This window comes from Trachypithecus francoisi, unplaced genomic scaffold (genome assembly GCF_009764315.1).
Source record: "Trachypithecus francoisi isolate TF-2019V2 unplaced genomic scaffold, Tfra_2.0 Lachesis_group15, whole genome shotgun sequence".
NCBI lineage: Eukaryota > Metazoa > Chordata > Mammalia > Primates > Cercopithecidae > Trachypithecus > Trachypithecus francoisi.
Genome location: NW_022681460.1, coordinates 39,928,468 through 39,933,428, shown reverse-complemented (window position 1 = coordinate 39,933,428; position 4,961 = coordinate 39,928,468). Strand labels below are relative to the sequence as shown.

General features: G+C 46.2%; 1 pseudogene across 1 annotated transcript; it reads left to right on the top strand.

Moving 5' to 3' along the window:
* Positions 1 to 903: 903 nt before the first annotated feature.
* Positions 904 to 4,095, top strand: LOC117097106 (annotated as a pseudogene). The gene has a single exon (XR_004442816.1). The product of XR_004442816.1 is annotated as a dnaJ homolog subfamily C member 11-like (transcript).
* Positions 4,096 to 4,961: the final 866 nt, after the last annotated feature.

The following is a 4,961-nucleotide window of genomic DNA, read 5'->3' as shown; positions in this document are numbered from 1 at the left end:
ATATGATTTAAATTTGTATCCTAAATTTTCATGTGTTTTTTGTTTTTATAACTCAATTAAATATCATGTCATTGGGGGCAGAGGTCATATTTGGAATTTCCTGTGAATTTCCCATATTAGGAAGCATAATGCTGATCACACTGTAGATTTTCAATGTATGCATGAACAACATTCATTATTAGATGAAATCTACCTGTCAAAATATTCTCCTTAAATGCATTTTATAATATTTGACACGCTAACTTCATTCCATTTTTTATGGTCTATTGGTTCTAAGTTATCATCATGTTTATAGTTTTTTCCTGGTCCATTGACTTCTAATTTACTGTCATACTTACTAGACCACTCAGTAACTAAGGCAACTAAAGCTCTATCTTTGGAGAAGATTTACACAGATACACCCTAGGGTTAGATAAACTGGTGTGATAGGATTTGCTTTCTATAGTGCATCAGTATTGTTTTTACCTTATGCCTGAAGATGAAAATGGGAAGTATGGTAAATATTTGGTGAATGGCCTACAGAAAATACATTATACTTCATATTTATAAATACCATCTAATTTTATCTTCTTGATAACCCTATGTAGTTGATGGTACTAAGCTGTTCTTGTAGACATGACAACTAAACCTATTAGGTTGGTGGAAAAGTAATTGTGGTTTTCCACATTACTTAAAAAAAGTGGCCAAAACCTCAATTACTTTTGCACCAACCTAATAAGAAAGAAGTAATTTACTCAAGGCTTTATCTCTAAACTTGATCTCAGGCCCATCTGATTCCAAGGTCCTTAACAAATGGGGATAAGTCCATGGATCTCCAACTTCAGTATGCAAAAGAATCACTCAAGGAACTTCTTCAAATACATATTACTAGGATCTACTCAAAAGATTATAATTTGTGGTGGTGAAAGGTTGCAAAGATGGCGACGGCCTTGAGTGAGGAGGAGCTGGACAATGAAGACTATTACTCGTTGCTGAACGTGCGCAGGGAGGCCTCTTGTGAAGAGCTGAAAGCTGCCTACCAGAGGCTGTGTATGCTCTACCATCCAAACAAGCACAGAGACCCAGAGCTCAAGTCACAGGCGGAACGACTGTTTAACCTTGTTCATCAGGCTTATGAAGTGCTTAGTGACTCCCAAACCAGGGCCATCTATGATATATATGGGAAAAGAGGACTGGAAATGGAAGGATGAGAGGTGGTGCAAAGGAGGAGAACCCCAGCTGAAATTTGAGAGGAGTTTGAGCGGCTGCAGAGACAGAGAGAAGAGAGGAGACTGCAGCAGCGAACCAATCCCAAGGGAACGATCAGCGTTGGCGTAGATGCCACTGACCTTTTTGATCACTATGATGAGGAGTATGAAGATGTGTCCGGCAGTAGCTTTCCGCAGATTGAAATTAATAAAATGCACATATCCCAGTCCATTGAGGCACCCTTGACAGCGACAGACACAGCCATCCTCTCTGGAAGCCTCTCAACCCAGAATGGAAATGGAGGAGGTTCCCTTAACTTTGCGCTCAGACGAGTAACTTCGGCAAAGGGATGGGGAGAATTGGAATTTGGAGGCGGAGACCTGCAGGGACCTTTATTTGGTCTCAAGCTGTTTCGTAATCTCATACCAAGATGCTTTGTGACAACAAACTGTGCTCTGCAGTTTTCATCCCGTGGAATCCGTCCCGGCCTGACCACCGTCCTAGCTTGGAACCTAGACAAGAACACCGTGGGCTACCTGCAGTGGCGATGGGGTATCCAGTCAGCCATGAGCACTAGCATCGGCCGGGACACTAAAACCAGCCACTGTGGCCCTGCAGCTGGGAATCCCTCACTCCTTTGCACTGATCAACTATCAGCACAAATTCCAAGATGACGATCAGACTCGCGTGAAAGGATCCCTCAAAGCAGGCTTCATTGGGACGGTGGTGGAGTACGGAGCCGAGAGGAAGATCTCCAGGCACAGCGTTTTGGGTGCAGCTGTCAGCATTGGAGTTCCACAGGGCGTTTCTCTCAAAGTCAAGCTCAAAAGGGCCAGTCAGACACACTTCTTCCCTATTCACCTGACGGATCAGCTTCTGCCCAGCGCCGTCTTCTATGCCACCGTGGGGCCTCTAGTGGTCTACTTTGCCGTGCACTGTCTGATCATCAAACCATACCTCAGGGCTCAGAAAGAGAAAGAATTGGAGAAGCAGAGGGAAAGCGCCGCCACCGACGTGCTGCAGAAGAAGCAAGAGGCGGAGTCCGCTGTCTGGCTGATGTAGGAATCTGTCCGAAGGATATTTGAGGCAGAAGAGTCCAGAATGGGCCTCATCATCATCAATGCCTGGTACGGGAAGTTTGTCAATGACAAGAGCAGGAAGAGTGAGAAGGTGAAGGTGATTGACGTGACTGTGCCCCTGCAGTGCCTGGTGAAGGACTCGAAGTTCATCCTCACGGAGGTCTCCAAGGCTGGGCTGTCTGGCTTTTATGACCCGTGTCGGGGGGAAGAGAAGAACCTGAAAGTGCTCTATCAGTTCCCGGGCGTCCTGCATCAGGTGATGGTGCTGGACAGTGAGGCCCTCCGGATACCAAAGCAGTCCCACAGGATCGATACAGATAGGTAAACTGCCAAGAACCAGATTTTTAAAAGGCTGCAAAAAATATTTTTCTGGGAGTCTACAAATTTGGAAACAGGGAAAGAACCCAGACATCAGATGTTTTTATTTTATATTATTATTATAGGAGGTGGTACCATATCAATTATGTGAAGGGACATGTAGACACCCCAGCTTTTGAGGGTGCTTGGGGTAAGACTGAGGCAGCCCCACTGGGAACCAGACTGCAGCGTGGACCGTGGCTGTTTTACCAAGGACCGGTTCCTGGAGGGAAGGGCCCTGGCCCTGACTCTGCCGGGTCCCCTGAGTATGCATGTGGCCCGCAGCCCGCAGCCCCGTAGTTCTTGGTTGGGTCTGGAGGTGTTTGTGGAACACCCTGCCCTCCACCACAGGAGCGTGAGCTGCTTCTCCTGAAATCCTGAACATGGGAAACAACGTGGAAAGCAGGCAGGCCTCCGGGTCAGGGAGCGTCTGCTGCGCTGGCTTCCCATGACCACCTCCTCTTGCTGAAATAGTACTGCTTGAATCTGGAGCAGATTGCGGGTTTATAAAACTGCTTTTTATCTAAGAACAAACGGGTTTGGAAATTAGTCTTTTTTCCCCACTCCCAGAGCTGCTCAAATCATTTCACCAGCCCCCTTGGCTTGGGACAGGGTAGTGTAACTCCCGATCCCAGGGCCTGGCCCTGACACAGGTGGCTTTCCGTATCCCTGTGGGAAAACGCCCTGTCACCAGCGGGCTTGAGCTGGCCTGTGTCCCTCCACCGCCTGCACCACCCACCTCCAGAGTGCAGTGCTGGGCAAGGGCAGTTCAAGAGGACGGGACCAGGCGCTCGGCAAGACATCAGATGCACCCAACCTGGTGGCGTGGACCCCATGCCTGGCCCGTGGCACCCAGCAGGTGGCACTGCAGCTCCCCGCTCCTGCAGGTCCAGCGTCCTCACAGGGACATCAGGGCCTGTGCTCCGGAGCCTTCCTTCAGACCCTTCCTCCACGTGCCCACTTGGGATGCAGAATGTGGCAGAGCCGGGACCCCTTCCAGCCTGGGCTTTGGTTGCAGTAAAGTTACCTGAGGCCTGTCTCGTGGGTCCTGGAAGTGGCAGCCATCAGTGGCTTTTGCTGACCCCTTGGAGCAAGCGCTGCACAGGCGGTGGCCGAGACAGCTGGCGCTGGGGGCCCCAATCTGCGCTGGCCTCCAGCCCACCCACAGCTGTTGCTAAAGTCAGGCCTCCCGCCCCAGCACTGGTATCTGAGTAACGGCTAAGAACCTCCTTCTTCTGGTTTTGAAAAGCAGTTCAAGTTGTCCAATTCTGTAATATTCATCTCCATTTTTTAAAAAGGTTTCTCTGACGGCCCCACGGCCCGAGTCGCGGTGAGCATCATGTTGCATGAGCCTGGGCCCGGGGCTTCCCATGCGCCTCTGCCACAGGCGCTTCTGGGCACCTTCCTCTGAGTTTCATTTGCAGTCGACTGTACAGAAGGCACTCACCACAATAAACTTTTCCTGAAAGCAGAGAAAAAAAAAAAAGATTATAATTTGTTACACTTATGATGAGACCCAATAATCTTCATTTTAACAAACACATTAAAGCATTCATTTGGGGAAAAAAATGAGCTAAGGAATAGTTAAGATATTAATAGTAATTATAACAATAGCAACTATGTAACACTACCCACTATTTGCTGCATCACCTTACTGTTGGTCAGACACTATGTTGTAAAGCACCTTATAACATATTTTGTCATGTAATTCTTACAACCACCTTATGAAATATATATTATTATCATCTTTCTTTTACATGAGGAGAGAACTAAAGTCATATAGGCCACATAGTTGGTAATCAATGGGAATAGTCTAACTCTAAATGTCATGCTCACAACTCCATTAAAGAGGCAACAAAATGAAAGATAAGATCCTTAGCAAGGTCAATGTGAATATGAAACAAGCAGAACTTGAGCGGTTAAATAATAAATGGAAGATGTGAAAAGTAGAGAGCTTAAATTATTATTTTGTGAGTTTTTTCAACAAATAGTAAGGGGAATAAGGGGTTGTTTTAGGGATTGATATAAATTTGGTGAGGACTTTTGTTTTAATATGCAACAGTCATGAAGATGTTAAGGGGAAAGAACAATGGAGAAAGAGAGGTTGATAAGGATGAAAGAGATGAAATCAATGAAAAAAAATCTTAGGGAATATGGGATAAATCCATTAGCTTTGTAGAGAAGCATTTTTTTTTTTTTTCTGGTACGGAGGTAATTGGAAAGTATGAACACAACTGTGATTACAGGTATAGGTATTTGACTAGAGATGTAGACATGGACATTTATGTGTAGGGAGATGGAGAGTTAAAGTAGCTTCTATGTGATGAATTTTACTTT